Source organism: Myodes glareolus, chromosome 22 (genome assembly GCF_982192425.1).
Source record: "Myodes glareolus chromosome 22, mMyoGla1.1, whole genome shotgun sequence".
NCBI classification, from domain to species: Eukaryota; Metazoa; Chordata; class Mammalia; order Rodentia; family Cricetidae; genus Myodes; species Myodes glareolus.
Window position 1 is genome coordinate 60,446,778 of NC_142047.1, and position 24,579 is coordinate 60,471,356.

Sequence of the window (24,579 nt, forward strand, 5' to 3'; positions counted from 1 at the left end):
ATCTGTGTGGGTGTTGATCTCTTTATGCCTCTGCGTTCCCAGAGCTGGGATTAAAGGTATGTGCCCACACCCCACCCCTGCCTGGTTAGTGTCCTTCAAAAATACTCTAGGGTTCCCTTACGGCCCAAGAAGCATTTACCCAGGGAGCTCTCTCTAAATTGGCCTTACAGAGCCTTTCTGGAGGAAGAACACCATCCCATTCTCCGGGAGGGCTGTCTAGATAGTCACAACTAGACATTCCCTTCTACCCACTGCTGACTTGTGAGATTAAAGGTGTGGCTCTGCTCACTTTTTACTCTTTAGATTAGAGCAGCCTTTAGCCTGTTATACCCAGAAACAATAATAGAACAAGAAAATTGCTCCTGACCACGGTCCTACAACCCCATCTCACACCAGAGTTTCTTTAGGTAAGAAAGAGGCAGGAAGGACCTTTACAGAGACCGATTCCTAAATCCAGCTACAGCCTGCAGATCCCCGCACCACCATCTCCCTGTCCACATCTTCCTTCTGGGACTTTCCAGTGCCGAGACACACCTCTAGCCTCATCTTCACCGGTTTCACATTTGGAGAATTTATGAAGGGCTACTTTCTGGAGCGCTGGCTCAGAAAATGGTTTCAGTTTTTTCTCTTCCTAAACTTTCCAGCTCTTCAAGGAAATTGTCAGATGGTGTAATCGGGGCTCGGCCATTTGACGAGATGGAACCCAGCCCAGTTAACAAGTTGCCAGGCTGTCTCAGGGTAGAAACTCACCTAAGAGCAGGGAGCCAGTGACAGCCAAGGACAGAAGAGCCAGACTAGATACCAGCTGGCAGGCCGGCAAGGAACTGAGGAAGGAGACACAGGAACACACGGAAGGGGCTGCAGGGTCAAGCAGGCAAACAACTGCATGTTTCTTAGCACACAGTCTTTCAAGCAGTAACTCACCACGCTCACTAACAGAAAACCTTTTCCCCTCTACTTTTCTTCAAAAATGCATCTGGGAAAACTAACTGCTGAGTTTTCACTTTGAACTTAACAATGCTGATTCAGCAGTTACTTTAAATGCATAATATGTTGTTGGTAGGTTAAGATTATTTTCTGTGAAATCCCAAGAAGAATTAATATTTGATATACTTTTCTTGTATAAACTTTTTATTTTGTTACTTTTGAAAAGGTAAGGAGTAATTTTCTTTGCTGTCATTACATTTGGACTTAACACATTTTGTAATATTTGTTTCTTGTGTTTTCATCCAGTATTTCAAAGAGAATTATGTTTTCATTTTTGCTTATCAAAGAGAGATGCATTTCCCCTCTCTTCAAAACAGATTCTATTACAAAGATAGGAAATCTTGTTGCATGTAAGAACATGGTGAGCAGTTTATAAATTCTTGGCTTTTATAAGATTAGAATTTTACAGTTTTACTCCTGTTAAGTTTGAGCCTGAAAAATTGCAATTGGAGATTTAATTGAAGATGCTTTAGCATCAAGATAAAACTTTAAACCATAAGTATAATTCACACAGAGACTGGGAACCGTACTTTCATGGTCCTTTCTTAGTGTACCTTTGAGAATGTAACAATTTCTTGTGAGTCAATTTATCCAAACAGCTAAAGCTTTAAAAAATTAGCAAAGACAAAGAGGCTGACATACATCTTCAGCCTGAATGAACCTTAAGAATTAATAAACCTTTTTCATCAAACATGTTCCTTATCTAAAAAAAAGTTTATAGAAGCCTTGAGTCAAACACAGCTAGCAAAGAAATAAGTAGTTAGACATACAGCTTTAAGTCGGTTTCTATTAACCTGAGTAGACCTTGCAATCTTAGGGATTCAGAACTCTCAATCATCAAACAAGTTTTAAGTCCTGTTCCAGGAGCCTCATTCCTGCTCTTGTTCTCATCTGTTACATTTTACTCTCAGAACAAAACGATCTTCATGCAAAATCCATCCTAATCCTAAATATCTCAGAGGCCTGGCTGGCATGTTTAATCTCAGCTAGGAATACAGTGACAAGCTAAAGCTCAGTAGCACGAGAAGTTTTGTGGGTGCTGCCTCAGTTGGTTTGTACCACATGGTCACCTTAACCAGGATCCCATGCCTGCCAGCCACTTGGTGACTATTTATTCTAAAGCGAGCCATCAGGCACACACTTTTTTTTCTTTTTATAAACATCTATTTTTCTAAACAAGAGTTGAATCCAAGTTACATACAAGTGTGTTTTAGCAAGTTAAGATTACCTATATATAGATTTTTTTCCCTATCAACCCTTTTTGTTACAAGTTTTAAGCTAACATTTTATTACAGATCTTAAAAAAATACACCAAGCAAGCTTAAAAATCCTGAAAGACAGGAAGTTTGCACAATGGTCTTACGAATCTTGAGATAAAGTTTGTACTTCAGAGAAAGTCTTAGAGATAGAAGAGAAGGTGTTCAGAAAGTTCAGTAAAACCAAGAACAGGGGGTGCGGTGAGCAGCGATAACCCTTAGTGGACGTAGTTTGCTCTAGTGTTCTAAGGCACATGTGTCTTTCTCCTTTTCCCTGGCTATTTCCCTTTGCTTTCCTTTTCTGTCACAGAGTCAGGTGGCCAGCCTGACCCCGGACACAGAGACTTAGTAGGAAGCTTCTAAATGAGCATGCTTGGGTCTGGAGAGACGCCATAACTCAACTCCAGAGCCCCCTATTTAGTAGAACAGTACTGAAAACTATTTTTAGTATTACCTATACACCAAAGAGATTTGAATCTTTAAGAACGAATCCCATGGTCAGAGGGAGGGGGCCAGAGCAGCTTAGAGCAAAGAAGGCCCAGGGGATGAGATTTTGGGAAGAGCAGAGAAAGCTTAGAGAAAGGGGGACTTTCAGATCATGTGTTTGTGTGGTGGCAGAAGTTGTCACAGGCCAAGAATTTGGCCAATTTCTGACCTTGGAGAGTGATGTCTAGTCTGTATGGAGATCAAACTATTTGCAGTAGGACAGAAGGGCTTTAATGGGGTCCCCGAGTCTAAGGAGGAAAGAGACTAGAGGAGGCAGGTGAGGGGTCTGTGTGAACGGAAAAGTCACAGTTGGCTATGGGTGCTGAGAGACAGGGCAAGCAGGACGGAAGATGTCTTTCAAAAGGTGAGTGAAGAGGAGGTGGGAGAGGCTGAGGGAAAAGTGTTGAGAATAGGAATTCCATCAGAGGGAGGTTCCAATATCTTAGAGTTCCAGGAGGGCTTAGAGAAGCTGCCCTGAGTACCTGCTGGACTTCTGTAGAGTGGGCTTCAGGAGCTGAGCGAATCAGAAGGATCCAGTGAGAGGGACACAGACAGAGCAGGCAGCTCCTGGAGGAGGGGAAGAGAGGAGAGATGGGTGGTCAGCCATGGCTAGAGAACAAGCTCCAAGAGGAGCTGAGACACCAGGTGGGGAGGTGGCCAAAACCAGAAGAAGGAAGGAAGTGTCCAGGTGACAAGAATTTTAATTTGGGATGTCCCCAAGTGGATCTAAAGACATGTCAGATGTCCACAGATCAGTGGAGGAGTGTCCTTCCTCCTCATGATGGTCCCCACCCAAAAGGGCACAAGGAGACTTCTGGACAAACCGGTGCACTTTTGTGGTAGCTCCTGGTAGACAAAAACCTCTAAGAGATCTGCTTTTCTAGCGAACAACACCCTTTAGGCTTGTCCACCACTAACAGTCCTTCTGTCCACCAACAGTCCATCTGTCCACCACTAACAGTCCTTCTGTCTGTCCACCACTAACAGTCCTTCTGTCTGTCTACCACTAACAGTCCTTCTGTCTACCACTAACAGTCCTTCTGTCTGTCTACCACTAACAGTCCTTCTGTCTGTCTACCACTAACAGTCCTTCTGTCTGTCTACCACTAACAGTCCTTCTGTCTGTCTACCACTAACAGTCCTTCTGTCTGTCTACCACTAACAGTCCTTCTGTCTGTCTACCACTAACAGTCCTTCTGTCTGTCTACCACTAACAGTCCTTCTGTTTACCTGGCCAAAGCTCTGTTTAGGATGTCTCACAAGCACTGTCATTTTGGGGAAGGAAAGCTTTGGACCTGACAGTATATACACATTTTGCTCTATCTTTACAATGTTGTAGATCATGTATTTATTTTAAGTTTAGAAATAAGGATATTCCAATACCCAAGTTTGCTGCAGAACATTAATAATTACTGATTTTAAAAAATGCTCTAGACTTGATCACAAATATTGAGCTAAATTTACACCATTGGGAATCTTCCCTCAGTTGTGATGGTCACCTTTTCATGAGTTATATTACCCAAAAGGTGGAATAAAGACACCAACTCAGTGCTGAGAAGAGACGTCTTCAACACATAGTAATATACTATTAACATAAAAAAACGAGCCACAAGAATGTATCTTACAGAACCACTGGTTTCAGAGTGCAGTTTTCAAACAGATGAAAGGCAGGTTTCTGGTAAGGAATAGAAACAATCCCCAGGCCTGCAGGGTTAGACTCAGTCTTAGACTCCAGGGATCTGTGGGGAGATTTGATCATGAGCTATCCAAATGGGAACATGTTTCAGGGAATTGTCACATTGCCCATTTTGGAGTGCTTGAGAGAACACAGGCCATTTAGTGAGTTTGTTAGGTATTGTAGCAAGTAGAAGTGGAAGAGGCAGCGCCTAACCATTACATCGCTTTTCTAACTCAGCACCTTTTCTCAAAGGTTTGTATTACATGTAATTACCTGTGTATGGATGTGGAGTATGTACATACCACAACACATATGTGATGGTCAGAGGATATCTTGTAGGAGCCAGTCCTTTCTATCATGTGTGTGCCTGGTATTGCACTCAGATTGCTAGGATTGCTAGCAGGCATCTTGACCTGCTTGAGCCATTTTGCTGGTCATCAATATATTTAAAATTGGAGGCAAAATCAATCTGATTAATTTACTTATAGAATTTGACTAAAATATTATAACATAGTATCATACTTTGCAAAGGTAATGTTTAATTTTTGTTTCAGTTTTTCAAGGATGTGTAAATGTATACTTGGCATGCTATAATACAACACTTTTTTTCTTGTTGTTGTTGTTTTTTTTATTTTTTTTGAGTCAGGGTTTCTCTCTGTAGCCTTGATTGTCCTGGAATTCACTCTGTAGACCAGGTTGGCCTCACACTCACAGAGATCCACCTACCTCTACCTCTCGAGTACTGGGATTAAAGGCGTGCACCACCACTGCTACCTGGCCTAAAAATATATTTCTTATCATGGGCTAAATTACAAAAGCAACTTTCTGGAAACCACACATTATTATTATCAATCATCTTACCTTTGAATTGTCTTTAGTTTTTCCTTGTTTCCATTTTAATTATAATGTATACATTAAATTACATATATATAATTTAATATTTTTATATTATATTAAATTATATATAATTTTATATGTAATTATATATAATAATTATAAATATAATGCCTGTTAGAAGGGTTTGTTAGGTATTGTAGCAAGTAGAATAGGAAGAGGCAGTGCCTAATCATTACATAGCTTTTCTAACTCAGCACCTTTTCTTAAAAGATGCTGGTCCTGGTGACCTTATTTCTTTTTGTATGAGTTTGATATTCTCTCGTGTGTCCGTTGCCATGGTTGCATGCTGCTCCATCATCCCAGGCCTGGAACAAAGATCTCAGACACATGCACCTGCATAGATTACTGAACTACAGTTGGTGAGGGTGAGGTTACGTTATGGATGTAAAACATTTATGGATATTTGACAAAATGTCATAATTAAGGAAAAATGTCCCTGGTCTCAATAGATTAGTTGGGGTGGTTATGCATTAGCATATGAAAAATTCGGTGATACTTAGTTTATTTTAAATCACCAGAAAGGATAGTTACCTTGCTGCTATTACGATAAAATGTAAATTCCTTAAACCTCTCAATTCAAATTCATTTATAAATTCTCTTGGTATCGTCTTTATTGCTGTTCAGTGAGATGGTTTTGGCCCACTAATATTGGCATTACTAGTAAGTTTGCTGCGTTGTCAGACATCTACTCAGAACTGCTGAATTAGAACCTCCAATTTTGGGGCTGGGATGTAGTTTACTTATAGTTTCCAGTTTCCTAGCTTGTGTAAAGTCCTAGGTCTGAGCTACCACCCCCACCCCCCCAAAAAAAGGTAGCAATGTTTCAAAAAGTCATAAGCATGTCCTTTTCACCTGAAACTAGTCATACATGATCTTATATTAAATAGAACTTTAGAATGTAAATACATATGTTGATGCCATTACATTTAATTTTTCATAAAAGCATAGTACCTACCCTGCTTCTGTGGACTTAACATCTTTACTCGAGAGTTAGGTGCTACAGTAGAAATGCCACTAGGTTGAAATGTCTCCGTTAAGACCACTCCCATGCATGAAGAGTAGTTCTCCCTAACTCCTTTATTCTGGGTCAGATTCAAGAACTGAGTCCATGGCCACATGGTCATTGTGCTGCCTATTTTTATTTCAGGAACTATTGACCTTCAAGGATGTGGCCATCGATTTTTCTGGAGAGGAATGGGAATGCCTGGACTCTGAACAACAGAATCTGTATAAGGATGTGATGCTGGAAAACTATAGGAACCTGGTCTTCTTGGGTAAAGCTCACTTCTGCAGAATTACTAATTCAGCATTGCATTTACTTTCCTTGCATTGCTGAGTGTATCTTGGGAGCCTGTGAGTTCAGGAGAGAAGTGGGTGTGTGTGCATGAAGTAGTATTGAATTCGATAATAAATATTTCTACTTTTAAATCTTTATCCTTTCCATCTCTCTTCAGGTAATATATATCCCAAATTAAAATTATTGGTAATTATATCAGCCAAGTGGCATAAAATATAATAATTTACATCTTAAAGTACAATTATTCTCCCTTTACCTGTGATTGGGCAGTAGACAAAAATGTAGCTAAGATCTGTAAATTGTAAATATATTACTGTACATCTGTAGGGAAATAACATTTGGAAAAGTGATGTTCTAAAGTATTATTATGTATCTCTTATTTATCTTTTTCATACTGAACCTGATTCTAGGCCAGATATGTTAGTCCTTATGAGGAAAATCAAATAGGTATCATGTTCTGTCTTCCAATAACCAGGTCTTGCTGTGTCTAAGCCATACCTAGTTACCTGTCTGGAGCAAAGGAAAGAGCCCTGGAATGTAAAGAGGCAAAAAACCTTGATCTTGTTCCCAGATGAGTAGGAGTGACTGAAACAGAGCCCAAAAATGAGGGATACAGGATTTGATGAAGCAGGCCTAAAAGATGTATTGTGAAGTCTGTTCCATTGGCATTGGCTTTCCAAAGTGCAGCTCTGTTTGTCCTCCCATTGCCACTGAAGGCACTTCCTGATGTGTTCACCATCCTTTATATCCTCCAACCTTAATCCTGCAATGATCTCCTCCACATTCACAGTGCTCCTCCAGCCTAGTCCTCCTGCAGTGATCTCCTCCACATTTACAGTGGTCCTCCAGCCTAGTCCACCTGCAGAGATCTCCTCCACATTCACAGTGCTCCTCCAGCCTAGTCCTCCTGCAGTGATCTCCTCCACATTCACAGTGCTCCTCCAGCCTAGTACTCCTGCAGAGATCTCCTCAACATTCACAGTGCTCCTCCAGCCTAGTCCTCCTGCAGAGATCTCCTCCACTTTCACAGTGGTCCTCCAGTCTGGTCCTCCTGCAGAGATCTCCTCCACATTTACAGTAGTCCTTCAGCTTAGTCCTCCTGCAGAGATCTCCTCCACATTCACAGTGGTCCTCCAGTCTGGTCCTTCTGCAGTGGTCTCCACATTCACAGTGGTGCTCCAGCCTGGTCCTCCTGCAGTGATCTCCATTCACAGTGGCCCTCCACCCTAGTCCTCCTCCAGTGTTCTCTTCCACATTCACAGTGGTCCTCCAGCATAGTCCTCCCGCAGTGGTCTCCATTCACAGTGGTCCTCCAGTCTGGTCCTGCTGCAGAGATCTCCACATTCACAGTGGTGCTCCAGCCTGGTCCTCCTGCATTGATCTCCACATTCACAGTGGTGCTCCAGCCTGGTCCTGCTGCAGAGATCTCCACATTCACAGTGGTCCTCCAGTCTGGTCCTCCTGCAGTGATCTCCATTCACAGTGGTCCTCCAGTCTGGTCCTCCTGCAGTGCTCTCCACATTCACAGTGCTGGCTGCAATCCTCCCCTCTCCCGTGGGCAGTTGTATAATGTAACAGTTATTTCATAATGTTTGGTAGCCTCAGAAAATCTGTCGACCTTTTCAAGACCTCTTGGTCAATATAGTATATTAAATTAATATGCTAAGGAAGTTTTCTATTAACATTATTTATATATTTGTTTTTTTCAATTGTCTCAGAGATTTTTATAAACATTTTAATGAATTTTCTGTAAATTTTTCTACCAAACACTGACTGCTAATGATTTACAGGTATATAGAGACAAAACTGAGAACTCGTTTTCTATTAAGACATTTTTAATTATCACCTGATGGTTTAGGATTTTATGGTACAATGGTTTCTTTTTCCTTCTCTTTTTCTGTATTTTCTGTTTTTACAGTAGGTTCCTTTATATTCCTTAACATTAGTAGCTTTACCTGTATTTTATTACTAAATGTCTATTATAATTACTGTATATTGCAGGACAGTGTAAGGTGAAATTAGAATAAGACTGAGTTATGTGTCTATTACCAATAAAATTGTGTGGGTTTTTATTTGCCTGGCTAAACAGTGCCCCTGTTTTGCTTATGGCGGGGATATTTTCTGACTGGGTTGTCCTCCTTGTTCATTTCATCCTGACTCAGTGAATATTTTTGACAGTTACCTTACTTTATCATTTGTGTCTTGATAAATCTGCTTCCATATCTAAGAGAGACAGATTAAGGTAGCTTTTGAGAAGTTTCACTTTCACTTCTTTCTTAGCTTTTTACCATGATCAAAACCACATAAAATTAAATTTATTGTCTGAAAGATTTTATTATTCTATTTTATACTGTTAAATCCAAATTGTTATGTAACACATCTCTATGAACTTTTCATTTTAAAAAAGAAAAATTCAGTATTTCTGAATAAAAAGGAGTGTTTATTTTCTTCCAGAGTCATTGTGTTCAGTATTAGTAAAGCAATTAAGGCCATAGATTTTTACATTCTGCTGTTTGCTGTTGTGCTAAATTTAGCATGATTTTAGATATTAGATGTGTAAATTGAATTTATCAGAGTGTAATGAGTGAAATAATTTTTTTGTCTTGATTTCTTTCAGCTGTGTTTCCTCATTATAACCAACACTTTTCACCAGAGCAGAACATAAAATATTCACTCCAGGAACTAATCGATGGAAGCCATAGAAATTGTGACCTTGACAATTTGTGCTCCAGAGAAGAAAGGGACCATATAGAGGGACGTGATGTTCCAAAGATGTATTATAATGGGTATAACCCATTTGTCATACTGAGAGTAGGAGAAGTTTTACACCCAATAGACAGCAAGAACCTGAAATGGCTCAAGAAAACCCTCAGGCTCTGCCTGTTACTTGTGTTATGAACAGTCATGTGTTTCTGTCAGTGAAGATCAGAGTCAGTTTTTGAAATGCACCTTTTCTTTCAAAGATAGTTTGGGAAATGCAGAGAGAGGTCTAGCCCATTCTTCAGTTACTGACTTCAGCAATTTCAAATGCAGCTTTGGGTTAAGTTTTCATTCAAACCTTTTTGTAGATGGGGAACTTAAAAATGAAGAAAAATTTCTAAATGTAATCAATTTGAGAACTCCATTATGAAAATTTCCTTAGTATATAATCAACAAATAGGTCTTTCATGTGTCAAAACAGAATTTCCACAAATATGGCAGGTTCTTTACACACCCAGTATCACCTAATCAAAATTCAAGTACAGATATTATAGAAATCCAGTATATATGTAAAGAAAATAGGAAGGCCTTTACTGAGGAATCTTCCTTAAATAATCACCAGGGCATTTTTATTGGAGAGACAGTATATCAGTGCAATGAAAATGACAGTGACTTAACCCATGAGACAAATCCTCCAGATTAGCAGTCTGCTCATTTCCCAAAGGACTTTTACAAATGCTACAAGTGCGACACGGTCTTTCATCAATACTCAGAACTTATCATCCACCAATATATCCATATTCAAGATCAGATTTCCAAGGGGATGGATTGTAACACAGCTTTCAATAAAAGTTCCAGCCTTCCTAGAAATCATACTAGAGAAAAACCCTACAAATGTAAAGAATGCGGCAAAGCCTTTACCTATTCTTCCAGCCTTAGACAGCATCATAGAATTCATTCTGGTGTCAAACATCACAAATGTAAAGAATGTGGCAAAACCTTCTACCATAAGTCACTCCTTACGTAACACCAGAGCATACATGCTGGGAAGAAGCCCTACTGTTGTAAATTTTGTGTCAAAGCATTTAATCAGAGATCAAATGTTACTTAATACCAGAGGATTCATACTGGAGAGAGGCCCTACCATTGTAAAGACTGTGGCAATGCTTTCCATCAAAGGTAAAGCCTTAGCCTACACCAGAAAGTTCATAGTGGAGAGAAACTGTACAAGTGTAAAGGGTGTGAGAGCATCTTCAGCTGCAGCTCCCACCTGGCTGAGCACCAGTGCACTTCCTTAGGCAGCTGCTTCCAAGACACAATGTTCCTCCAATATATGTGAGTTTACTGTTCTGTTACAGCCAGCTCGCAGACCGTTGGATTCATTGTTAAAAATGTGATATGTTTTATATAAAAGATACTTTGTTCTTTTGTTGCAATACCTTACTAGATTTCCAGAATCACATTCTGGTTTAATTGAGTAATAGTTTTCTTTCTTGTCATTTTGTCAACTGGTTCTGTGTTAATTACATTCTCAAATGTATTTCCCATAATGTAAACATAAAACATATATGCTGTTACACAGAGAAAACCTGTCTGGAAAAAAACAAAAAAAATGTTGTCCAATGTATACATAAAACGATATACCAGACTTCACACTAGAGTAGTTTTTGCTGGGCACCAACCTATAGAGCTAAAAGCCTTTTGGGGTAGTCTTTTGTGTTCTCCATATCATGTCTAGTTACGTGTCGCTGCTAGAAGGCTGTGTGTCAGTGTCCTGAAGATGAGTGTGGAATATGTAAGGGCAAGGAAACAGTGGCAGCACAGTTAGATCTGATACATTATCAGGAGGGAGAAGAGCTGAGAAGAGTGAAACTTAGACACCACCTAGCGCAGAGCTGTAAACAACTAACTAAACTATAGACTGAGAGTGTTGTTTGCCTCGGCCGATGGAGGACTAGTCCTGTCACACTGTCGAAGGTTTTTATTGGGGTCGTTTCATTCTCTGTGTTAGCTCCTCAGCTGAGACTCCCACTTTCCACATGACACTTGGTGTGTCAAGTTGAGAATAAAAACAAACAAGGATGGTGCAGTGTAAGGTAGTGAATAGGGAGGATAAGAGAGTAGCTATGGTAGCAATACAGTAACCAGGAGCCCGCATCCTGCTTAGGGTTTCACAGAGAAGCTCAGAAGAGGCCAACTCAAGATGAGACCAACCAGCAGTCTCCCCTCAAAAGAAGAAACAATAGGTCAGTACATTTGGTGGATACACTGGCCTCAGACTTCCCCAGACCCCAAAGAAGATAAGTCTGTTTGGTGGGATGGCACCTTGATTTCTCCTTAAACTTGTGTCCAGAAATGCTCTCTCAGATACCCTGCGTTTTGATTCCTGAAGGTCTAGTAACTGCTCCAAATGCAAAATAACAAGCACAAACGCAGAAAGATTTCCTTTGAACATCTTTAGAAATTTTTCTTTGTCTCAGTTATGGTGTTAAGTCCTTAATTCTCTGCATTAACAATAAATGAGTGATATGGAAACAAACTGTTGGTTCTGATATCTGTATGTCTCACCATGCATGATGAAACAGTACCCAAATTCTAGGTCTTGTGTTAAGTATTGCAAACAATATGAAATTTACAGCTCACAGTCTCACAACATGCTGTGAGCACATAGTGCTGGCTTAAATAGACATTTTGTACATGACTGTCTGCATCTTGTGTTCCAAGTGGTAACTTATGAATTCCTGCCTACTGCAAATTTTAAGCAAAGAGTGATTTAAGATTTGCAGTATTCACTGAGAACTAAGAGGATGTGTTCTGAGAACAGATAATTTGCACGAGCCTTGTGTTGTGTTTTTTCTCTACTGTAGCACTGCACATGGTGGCTGTGAACACCAACAAGGACCCTGATTATGATGCCAGTTCATGAGTGTCCCCTCAGTTTCCTCAAATTCACAGAATTACAGTGCCTTAGATTGGGGTCCTGTGATACCACATGAATTTTCCTCCAAATGCAAGGTCACTCGCATAAGTCCACAAGGTAGTGTGCGTGTTTGCTCTGGTGCCAGTGCCATGCTGGTTTTTAAACTTGAGAATTTTATAACTATGTTTTGATCACATTTTTTTCTTTTTAAATTCTTTTTATTGCACTATACAGTTTTCTCTGCTCCCTTGCTCTCTTCTCCCCTTTTACCCTCATGATCTCCATGCTTCCAATTTACTCTGGAGAGCTTGTCTTTTTCTCCTTCCTGTGTTCTACGTCTAAAAGCCACTTATGAGTGAGTCTATATTTTATTTGTCTTTCTGGGTCTGGGTTACCTCACTCAATGTGGTGTTTTCTAGATGGTCATGCTCTTACTCCTACTTCTTCCCTAACTGCACACCATTGCCTTTAGGAGTATATAGTATAGTTTGAAGTCTGAAATGCTATTGTCAGCATTACCTTTCCTACTCAAGATTGTCTTAGCTATTTAGGGACATTTTTTGCTCTTATAAGTTTTAAGATTTAAAAATATTTCTGTAAAAAATGCCATAAAATTTTTGATAAAAATTGCCATGAGTCTGCCTATCACTCTTGGTGCTATGGATTCAGCCCAGCCGTGAGCATGGGAGGTCTTTCCTGTCTTTAGTGTCTTGTGCACTTTTGCTGTAGAGGTGTTTAACATGTTTGGTTAAGCTTTGTGTTTGCGTCTATATACATGTGAGCATGTGGAGGCTGGATGTAAACTTCAAGTGTTGTCAGGTGCTGTCTGCCTTGTCTCCCTGGTGTGGATTCAGCAGGATGAGGCAGGTTTTCAGCAACCCCAGAGAAGTGCAGTCTTCTTCCTAGTGCTGAAATGTGGGCACATACTACCACGTGTGTACCTTCTCACATGAGTTCTGGAGATTGAATCCAGATCTTAATGCCCAGAATTCATGCCCAGAATTTTGTCAACTGTACTATCTCCTCCATACCTAGGTACATTTCTGAAGATATCACGGGTGGAGTTTTTCTGGTTTCTAGTTCATGAAACTGGCTGGTGTATACAGAAACTGATTTTGAGTCTTGCTTCTTATCTAAAACTACCAGATGTAAGAAGCTTCTGAGTCTTTTGGATGTTTTAAATATAGTGTATTTTATACAAATCCGTTATTTTAGTTCTTTCTGTTGGATCCTTTCTTAGGTTAAAGAAATGGAAAACTAATAGTTTGAAAGTGAATGTTGAAAGGGAAAAGGAAAATAGAAAGAAAAGTTCCAGATTAGATTTGAGAAAAGGTGAGGGAAGGAGCAGCACGCAATCAAAATGGAGAGAAAAGCCAGATCTCTCCCTCCCGGAAGTCATGGAGATGGCTCTTCCCTAGGCAGCCGATGTGGGAAGTGGAGCAGTAAGTTGTTTTCCTTGTTCTCCAGGTGGGCGGAGTCCTGCCAGCCAGCAGGAGCTGAGAGAAAGTGTCCACTTCAGGGCTCTGTGTGTGCCGGTGTGTGATGGAAAACTGTAACCCGGCATATTTATGCAAGACCCCTGTCTCCTGGTCCTGTGAGTGGGTGTCAACAGACACCAGAGTCACTGTCCATGTGACTCTGAGCATGCAAAGTACGAAGACAGGATGCCAAATGATCACCTAGCCCTGCCAGTACTTTCCATCTCAGCCACACAGAGATGTGCACATGCGCACACAGAGGCTTCACTCCCTTTGGACCTTGGAACACTGCTTTAAATAGGAAGTAACTAAGAGTGGTACTCTTGCCATATAGAATGTAGGAAGAATTTTAAGTAACAATTATTTTCCTGAGGTGGCTGCTGGCTCCTTGTTAGATGACCAATGACTATGCTAGGAAGGGGAGGAGACAGTGCAGCATCAGCGCGCTGCAGGGATCGCAGAACTGTTTCAGACTTTGCAAGCTGCCAAGCTGCCGAGTTTTAGGTTTCAAAACTTACATCTCGGTGTAGCCCTGCTAAGTGGCAGCTCCCCCTCTCCTCACCATCCTCTGGGGTACACACTGGTAATATTGTATTTCCATTCCGGTTGAAGAGTCTGTAATTTCTAGATTTAGTCTGATTGCTGCCCAACTGGATGGTAGTAGCTTAGACTGAGGAGCTTCCAAGTGGAGCCTGATCTCGAACCTGAAGATCTGCATGTAGCCCAGGCTTTACACATTTCCAAGGGATGTGCAGATTTTCCGACAGAGTTTATCTTTGGGATTTGTTAAGACTACAGCTCAGGTTAGACCCTTAGAGCAGTGGTTCTCAACCTTCCTAATATTGCAACCTTCTTGCACATGAAGGGGGGGGGTCAGAAGCTATGCACTGGCTCGGTGGATTGACACACTACATCTTCAGAGAAGTCTAGTTGGTGACTGACCAGGACAAATAAGATCTGACAGCAAGACGACATCTTGGAAAACTCTTAGCCTGCTAAATTTGGTGTCAGGCACAGCTAGAAACTTCTGCCAGATCAGAGAGAGCCATCCTGAGGCTTCCCAAGTACTGCTCATGGGCCAGACCTTATTCCTCAAGAGCAGGCAATGTCTAAGAGCAGTAATTACTGCTGAACATTGCCCTACTGACCCCATCTTGTAGGCAGCCGAGTGACCATGGCAACAGCAACAGCATGCTCTGCTGTGGGTACACAGGGTGAGAAGAGGGCAGAGGATGGGCCCACTGGATCTCAGCTCAGACAGCTGCTCCCATTTGTAGAGCGCTGAGTCTAAGGAGGACTAGGTCCCAGCTTTCTCAACCTCCTGCTTCCAGGACCTCCCAGGGCAGAGAAATAGCTCAAGACCCATTGTCTAAGGGATTACTGCTGCTCACTTTTTAATTTTGCTAAATCCTTCCCCAGAAAAATTAGGTTCAAGAAAAAACAATATCTTCGTTGTACACTGAGTGTTAAACTAATTAAACTGTTAGTAAATTTTGCCTTATCTAAAAAACAGCAACAAAAAACAGCAGCAAGAACAAAACCCACTGTGACTAAGTGAAGATTTTCCATTGTTTTCAATAACCTTGGTAAAGGGTACTAAACAAACAAGTGTGTGCAAGGAACCCCCTGCTATCTCTGCAGCACAGAACTAGCAAGTCTGTGCAGCTGGAGTCAATAACTGTCTGAATTATCTATCATCTTTGGCAATTGAAGATAACAAGATGTGCTTGTCAGATCCATAAGAAAATTAGGGTTGGGGAGTTAGGAAGGGGAAGTCCCATGTTTATCTCCCTGAGGTATGGTCTATCTCAAAGACGTTCTAAAGACTCAAGAGTTTATTCATGTAGTCCAGGCTTTACACATCCCCAAGGGATGTACAGGTTTCCTGGCAAAGATTATCTTTGGAATTTAAGTCTACAGCTCAGGCTAGACCCTTAGAGCAGTGGTTCTCAACCTTCCTAATGCTGTGACCCTTTAATATAGAGTTCCTCATTGTGGTGACCCCAAGCCATAACCTTATTTTTGTTGCTTCTTCATAATGAATTTTGATACTGTTATGATTCACAATGTAAATATTTTTGAAAGTAGAAGGTTATCAAAGGGGTCCTGACCCCCAGGTTGAGAACTGCTGTCTTAAAGAGAATACTTGCCCAACAACATCTTGAACAGATTGAGGCTAGTTATTACTTCAGGTCTCCACAAACAGTGAAATTTGTATCAAAGTACCTTATGCTAATTTCTCCCTTGCCTCCACTTTCTTAAATGAGCCCATAGTTGGCAATGACAGGTGTCCCTGTTGTTTAAGATGTTACAAAATAATTCTGTTGAGAATTTTTTATTTAAATTCACATATTAAACTACAAATCTGCAAAATGTTTCAGTGCCTCAAAATGAGATTTCTTAAATAAAGTCACCATATTATGATCTAGGGAATCAATCAAAAATATATGGTGATTATAAATCTACATGCATTTGCAGCCCAGCAGAGCAGCACATTTCCAGCATTTGGGAAACTGAAGAAGAACCAAGAATTTGTGGCCAGTTCGAGTTACATTCTGTACGAAGCCAGTATCTCCATGCATGTAATAGTGAAGCACCTAACCTCATAAAATACATTGACTCAAAAGATAGGCCCTGTTGTGATCCAGCTGCTCTCACTCCCCTGACTAACAGCAGAACTTCCTTGAGGTCTGTAATTGACAAGGATGGTTGTGTTTTTTCTGGCCGGTGGGTCTCCACAGAAGTAGTAGAGGTATAAAAGGTTGCTGGGCAAAATAAAGGTTGCTGTTCTTACATGTGAGAAGAAGCCTCCGTGTCTCTATCCTGGCACACCCTCCCACCAGTCTTGGCTATCCAGGCTGTGCTGGCTGCAGCAAGTGGAGGTCCCACCAAGATCTGGAAAGTGGGGATATGTAAACAGGGTAGCTCCAGCCACTGGCTAAATCGAGGAGTGTATGGGGGAAGGTAAAGTGTTTTTATTTTTCATCTCCAGAGATAACTCTGAGGGACATCCTCCAAAAGATAAGCAAGTATAAAGAGCCGGGAGGGTGAATTGAAAGCCTTCAAAAAGTACCTGAAACTCTTAAAGCAATATGGCACAGAAGTAACAAGGAAGACAATCGAAGATTTTGTCCAGGAGGGGCTTTAAATGTTCCAGACTGGGAACAAGCCAAGTCAGATTAAAATGAGTATGTGTGTTTTCATCCCCAGAGATGCTCTGAGGGATGCCCTCTGTAAGATTGGCCAGTAGGGAAGAAATAGAAAGGAGGCAGGAAGGTGAATTGAGGGCCTCAAAAGCTAGAATGTGTAGAGATATGTTATTGTGTTGATTGTATTGTCTTTTGTGTTCTGGATTGGAGAAAGACATTTTATTCTGGGAACTGCTAAGAAAGGTATTTTGGCTTTAAAATGCAGGCCTAAGGATTTGAAGCTTTGGAAAAGAGGCTTTGCTTTTGTCTCCACCGAGAATGAGAACCTGTGGATTCATTGCAAATTTATGTGGTTTGAATCACGAAGACCTCCTGAAATATTGAAAATACTCCCAGGAATGCAGCACCCTCACTCAGCAGGAAGTAGCCAGACAGGTTGACAATGCCCAAACTCTCTAAAAGATTGTTCAAGTGGGGTCCCTTTAATGGTTCTGGAGCAGGAGCAATGAGCCTGCTTCTCTGAGTTCTGCTCCACTCCATGCAGCAGTTTGGATTCAGAGTGAGTGCGACTGGGGCCAGAAGGCAGCTGGAGCAGAGCTTTGCCACCACAGCTACTGCTGCCAGACTTGCTCTCTCACAGACTGTGCAGATGGCTGAGACTGTCAATCAGCTTGCTAAAAAGAGTCCACAATGCTTTGGACATATTCAATTGGGCATATTGACCTTGAACCAACAAGTATCTCTGGTTCAGGAGCAAGTGGACTATCTTTGGACTTTTCAACAGTTAATCATGTTATGTGTGTTACTCATGGCTCTGTATTGCATGCTTCTGCTACCGTTATAGAACTCAACGGTCATAGGAGAGAGCTTTGGAATACTGCTTTTGTTAAGTTTATCACCCAGTTAGTGCATACTAGATGGTTGCAGCACTGGTCTGGCTCATTGGTGCTCTCAGTCCTGGGGATACTTGGTTTAGGGATATGTGTCTAGGTAGCCACGGACGGGCAATACTTTTGGGGCAGGATGCTACCTAAGACAGGGAATATTACAGGGCTATTTCCCATGACAGGGAAGGTATTATAAAATAAAATGGGGGGGAGTTGTTGTGATCCAGCTGCCCTCACTCCCCCTGACTAACAGCAGAACTTCCTTGTGGTCTGTAATTGACAAGGATGTTTGTGTTCTTTCTGGCCTGTGTGTCTCCACAGAAGGAGTAGAGGTATAAAACGTTGCTGGGCAAAATAAAGGTTGCTGTTCTTCCACCTGAAAAGAAGCCTCCATGTCTCAATCCTGGCACCCCCACCAGTTGTGGCTATCCATGCTGTGCAGGCTGCAGCAAGGCCCAAATTTAGTAGTAGAAGTTTCCAAACCCCAGCAGCAGACAATTTCTTAGACAATACATCAGGTGTAAGAAGAACTTAAAAATAAATCTGGAATCTTAATCTTCTGGTCACAATTGAATAAAAGTATAAATTAGCAACAGAAACTTTACTGACGAGAATTTTTTTAATTTGACCCAGGCTAGAGCCATCTGAAAGAGGGAACTTCAGCTGAGAAAATACCTCTTCCATATTGACATGTGTACAGAGTTCTGGGGCATTTTCTTGATTGACAATTGATGTGGAAGGGCCCAGCCCACTGTGCATGATGCTCAGGTTGGCCTAGGGTGCTCTCTCTCTTAGAGAGAGCTCAGTTTTGCAGGCTGAGCAAGCCAGTAGGAATGAGCCAGTAACCAGCTGCCTGACAAATTTCTGTCCCTGTCTTGTTTCCATGTTGGATTTGAATGTCAATGTGTCAGCCAAATACCACCCCTGAAACAAGTTGCTTTTGTTCATGGTGTGTATCACAGCTACAAAGATCCTAACTAACATAGAAGCTGGTACCAGGTTGTGGGGTATTGTTGTTACAGACCTAACCACGTGTCTCTGGGAGGATTATAATAGTGTTTGAACTTTGGCCTGGAAAAGCCTTTGAATGCTCAGAGCTCAGTGGGTTGTTCTGTGGGAGTTTAAAAGACAAGGCTGTCAGTGAAGATGATGGAGGCTTCCTGGCTTGTGAAGTTTTAGATGGAAGCAAAGACTATCTGGGAGGGAGGAGAGCAGAGAAAACTGCAGTCAAAATGTAATATGTGAGAAAAGAATTAAAGAAAAAAGAGACCAGGATCACTGAGGATCATAAACCTGGGAGTATTTCCTCAGGGTCAGCACACACAAGCTGTGGGCCATCGGGGACCAAGGCTGCTCCTCACGCTGTTAGCTGAACTTGGTAATGTTTAAGAGTCACCCAGATGGTATTATTTTTGAAAGCGTGAAGTGGGCATGGAGAGAAGCTGAGTCTTGGCACCGTACAGTAGGCTTAGAGTTCTTGGAGGAAGGCCAGGAAAAGCTATCGGTGAAGGTTCAGCTTAGTTGTAATCAAAAACTCCTAATATTTTGGAGATGTCCATTCTATGGGATGACTGCCAAGGACACTCTGAACCAGAGAGACAAGCTGTGTGTATTGCCAATGGTGGAGCCAGAGAAGAGGGCCAAGGATCTCTCCCAGGGGATTGTGAATGGGTTCCAGACACCAAGAACTGAGCTGTTGGACTTGGTTTCCTTTGATCTGATTGTTATTGTGTCCCAGTTCTTCCCTTTTGGAGTAAGAAAGCTTTTAACCCATTTTTTTTTAACTTTACAGGAAGTGACAGCTATGAGATCTTAAGTATCTCATAGAAACTTTCGAAATTAAGAGGAACTCTGATATTTTAGAAAGACTTGAACTTTTGGAGAGAACGGCTATTTTAGAGAGGCCTAGAAGTTTGAGAGAGACTACAGGTATTTTAAAGAGAATGAGCTTTTAAAGCTGTGAGGTGTTTTCAAAGACAGACAGACAAATTTGGAATGTTTTTGATTATGAGGTACTGGGGACAAGCAATAAGGAAAGGTGACGATTAATCAGTGATATATTTGTGGGTCAAGTTGACAAGGGGTTAGTTGTTCTGCCAATTTGACACAAGCTGGAGTCATTTCAGAAAAGGGAATGTCAATTGAGAAAATGTCACCATAGATTAGCCTGTGGGGAAGCCTATAGGGAATTTTCTTGATTAATGATTAATATGGGAGGGCTCAGTTCATTTTGGGTGGTGCCACTCGCTGCCCTACTTCCTTCAGTGATAAGAGTGTGACCTGAGTTATAAGATGAAACAAAACCTTTTCTCACCAAGTTGCTTTTGGTTGTGATGTTCTATCACAGTAAAGAAAACATTCACTGAGACAGAAATTTTAGAGATTGTGTAAATATATTGAGATTAGGTAACTTTTTAAAAAAACAAATGGATTATTCAGAAATTCAAAAAGAGATGTTGAAATTTTTCTTTAAACAAAAAACTATAAGCACAACATACCAAAATCTGTGGTATATAGTAAAAAACCCACACTGAAGGAGATTAATAAAAATAAATGCCTGCCTTAAGAAATAGAAATGCTTTAAATAACTTAAAAGTTAATTAAAAGTTATTAAAGCTAATAAACAATAATTTATTCAATTACAAAGCTTATTAAATAAATAAAGTAAAAAAATGTAGTATCCTGTGGTATGGAAATCAAATCTAAACCATAGGCTGAAGCAAGACTCATTTGTTGCCTGGGAGAAGGGTAAATCGTGTAAGACATCTAAAGGGGTCTGTGTATAAGACACACCAGTATAGAGCCTGCCTACAGCTGTACCAAAAACTTAGGAACAAAAAGATCAGAACCAAGAGAAGCAACAACCTCAGCCAGCTCATGAACTGGCTGTAGGGATAACATCACACAGATCATCACAGTAAGTGAAATGCCATCAGTTCTTCAATCATTGGAAGGCACCAACCCACATACCCAGAGAATTTGTAAAAGGGACAAATTCAATTCAGTGGAGAGGAAAGTGACCCACAAATGGTGACAGAATAAATATAAAAAGTGAGCTGTGTAGAATCCAAATGGAAAAACGAACATAGCCATAAACTTTATGAATTACACAAAAATTCACTAAACTGCTTTTCACTTTATAAATGGGAAAGTTTGTAAAGGTAATAGAAGAAGATCTTCATAAGCTGTGTCCTTGAAAAAGGTGCCAACTAGATGGCCCAGTGAGTAGAGACAGCTGCTGACAAACCTAAGGATTTGAGTTCAATTCTTGAGACCTGAAGGGTGAAAGGTAAGAACTGACTCTCACAAGTTGTATTCTGACTTACAGAACTAAATAAATGTGTAATTTAAAAGGATGTGTTTATCTTTATTTTATGTGTATGAGTGTTGTGCCTGCATGTTTCTATATGTACCATGCACTTTGCTGGAGCCCACGGAGACCAGAAGAAGGTCATACTCAGTTACTTTCTGCAATGGACACCCAGGCAAGAAAGTGGAGGTCTGTCATAGACACTCAGAATCCCCTTAGACTGCCCTGTCTGACCAAGAAATTCAGCTTCTGGGAAAAAGCAAACAGGTCAAGAGAAATGGACAGCGGTCATGAATGTCTAAGGCAATATTACTTTTTAAACATACAAAAAAAGACAGCAGGGAACCAAGCTATTGATTATACAATCACATGATAAATTATTGGTCTGGGAGTGAAAATTTGGCAAAAATGGCTGTCCACTGACATGGACAGATGTCAGCATGTCCAGCCAAGTGAATGAGAGAGCAAAACCAACACAGCAGCTCAACAGCATATTTGTCTCATAGACACAATGAATTGCCATCAGACAGGTTAACTCTCTAGTCTGTGGTGTGTAGGCCAGTCCCAGCCAGGCTTGTTGCTTGTCAACTAGGGAAAATGTCCTATAACCCATTGTCCATAACAAAATGTCCATAACAAAAATGGCAGAGAGCTTCCCATACATGAGTAACAAACTGGAAGAGGAGGGCGGTTTTGTAGGGCTAGGTAGGGTCAGGGGTGGAGCATTCTGCTCTCCGAAGAGACCTCACTGTGCAGAGTTCTCCCAGCTCTCACCTCACAGCGAAGTGGAGCAAGCCCATTTTGTGCTTCCTAGAATACAAGTGTGTCCCGCGCTACCGTCTCGCCAGCAAGAACGACGCGGGGCACTTAGGATATTTCTGCAGTAAAGCTTTAATGCCTCTTGAGAGGGAGAGCATCAGCTTCCAAGGCGGAGACCCCGAATGAGGGGAACCCAGCCCTTATAAAGGAAACAGTCCTCGCTTCTGACGTGTCACTCTTGGATCGGTCCACTGCCCATTATCCCAGATGATGCCTCGGGAGTAGGCAGGGACGCAGCGGTAGAGAGTTACAAAGCACGTGTGCTGGGATTAAAGGCGTGTGCTACATCACCTTGAACTCACAGAGATCTGCTTGTCTCTGCCTCCCAGGCATTGGGACCAAAGGCGTATACTACCACGCCTTGAGGTTACAGAGGTCAATCTGCCTCTGCCGCCCAGGCATTAGGACTAAAGGCGTGTGCCGCCACACCTTGGGGTCACAGAGGTCAATCTCTACCTTTGTTCCTAGAAGCAATGGAGAATATGGTCCGGCCCTCCACACAAGTGGTTGTCACAAAAACTGAGCAAGTCCATCTCCTGCTGGGGTGCCTCAGAGGCTGCAGCAGCAGAGGCGGCTGTGGTGGTGGTGGGCGGGCATATTACCCACTGGTGGGACTCCTTGGAGGCAAACATTGCTACCCTGGGGATGGACTCCTTCTTTTCCCTGGAGTTAGCGGTCTCAGTAAGGTTCCTGGGAACGGGATTCTTCTGGTCCCCAGGGCCGCAGATGTTCTGGTGTTGTGTTTTATGAGGAGAGATCAGGGTAGGTGGTTCAAACTGGCACAGGACTGCAATGTCATGATTGATTATTATCATTCCACGTTTTCCTGACCCTTTCACTCTGCCAAATACAAAGAGTGATATTTGGGAAAGCCGAGATTTCAGAGTGGTTACCTGGCCTATATCGGCCTGGCTCTGGCTGCCCCATCTCAACTGGCTGAATGGCCAGAGGTGCTGGTGCCAAGAGTGAAGCCTGCTTCTCCAGGCACCTCCGAGGTGGTGGCCTCTCCAACAGCAGGAGAATCAGGAACACATCTCTCCTCCTAATCTTGTCTCAAGACAAATGAGCCTTCTGGGCTGTCTCTAAGCAGTTGGCTAAATGGTTGCAGGATTCTGCATTGTGATGTCACTGTTAAGGAAGTGAGGTCACTCCTGGGGTCCCCATGCCTTAGTCTTCTCCTCACACAGGGCTTTCCCAAAAGTCTCTTAGGTCCCCTTCCTCCTCCCACTTGAACTACTTGACACAGATACGAAGATGCTTCCCACTCCACTGCTCCTAGGGATGTCTGGGTACAGGCAGCACATGGCTTTCCAATCTGAGCTCCTATTGTTGACCTGCATCAGGAACTCTAAACCCAACCCTAATTGCCCCAGCACACCTTAAACTCTTGCCATGTTGCCTTGCTTCTTGGGTGCTTTGTGTGTGTTCTCTGGGAACTATGAGCACACATCATCTGTGTGTTTGGGTTTTCATGAGGAACTAGAGTGGGACTTTTTTTAGCAATTTTTTTTAAAATAAACATTTTGTTTTGTTTTTTATTGTTTTGTTTGAGACAGGGTTTCTTTGTACAGCCATGGCTGTCCTGGAACTCACTTTGTAAACCAGGCTGGCCTGAAACTCCCAGATATCCACCTGTTTCTACTTCCTGAGTACTGGGAATGAAAGCATGCGCCACAACCAGGGTCAAGAGTGAGACAGACTCAACTGTGAGATGAAAGGGATTGAGTCTTTTGGCTTCCAAATATGTGTGCGCAAATATGCAGGCGCTCTAGCCCACATACGTATACACAAACACACATGAACACACACACATAAACAGAGAGACAGACAGACAGAGACAGACAGACAGAGAGAGAGAGAGAGAGAGAGAGAGAGAGAGAGAGAGAGAGAGATTTGTTACAAGGAGTGGTATGATTTTCTTAAAGACTCATTTAAGTAATGAATTGGGAACTGTAACACTAAGCTCAAAAAACTGTAGCAAACCTGGTAAATTCCACACAGGGCTGCTGTGGGCAGGAAAATCAGCATCAAAAAGATGAAGACAAACCACCACCACCACCACCACCATCACCAGCAACAAAAGCCAGAAAACCCTCCAGTTCTGCAGGCAGAACTAGAACTGTGTGTTAGCAGTGCTCCATTAACAGAGCCAGCAGTGAGAGTTCCCTTTCCAGAGCTCTGCTGGAGGGAAGGACCTCACAGAAAATGGCTTGACACCCGAATGACAGAGATAATGTACTGTGATCTATAAAGCTGGCAGGGTATCATTTGAGGAGATAATGTTGCTCACTTAAAAAACATTCTCAAGTCCAGTGTGCTGGCACATTCCCCATATCCCAGCAACTTGGAATCCTGAGGCAGGAGTTTGAAGCTGTACAGGTTATATGTTGCATTTGAGGACAACCGGGGCAAACAGAGGAACCCTGTCTCCACAAAATGAAACCAAAACAACTCCCCCACACATCTTCAAAACAGGGGTCACTTATTTTCTAAGTTAGTGTGACCAAGGAATCAATATGTTTAATTGCACATTTAATTACAGGTGAAAGTACTTCGTGGGTACTGAATATCTGCTCAATGGGTGTTTCAATGGGTTCAAAGTAAATTTAGAGGACTGTTGGTAACTTAGCACTGTCTCTTAGAAATAATAATAATAATATAATGAAATAATTAAAAATAACTTAATTAATAAAAGATAACCTTCAGGAAGGTTAG

General features: G+C 41.7%; 1 protein-coding gene and 1 pseudogene across 2 annotated transcripts in view; one reads left to right on the forward strand and one right to left on the reverse strand.

Annotated features, from left to right (window-relative positions):
* Positions 1-6,529: 6,529 nt before the first annotated feature.
* On the forward strand, positions 6,530-10,919 carry LOC125405980 (uncharacterized; annotated as a pseudogene).
* Positions 10,920-21,918: 10,999 nt separating this feature from the next.
* LOC146895028 (uncharacterized) overlaps positions 21,919-24,579 on the reverse strand; it is a 51,304-nt gene continuing 48,643 nt past the window's right edge. For both annotated transcript variants that reach the window (XR_015736059.1, XM_087900695.1), the window contains one exon: positions 21,919-23,632. The gene's annotated coding sequence lies outside the window, so the exon portion shown is untranslated. The remainder of the gene's footprint in view (positions 23,633-24,579) is intronic.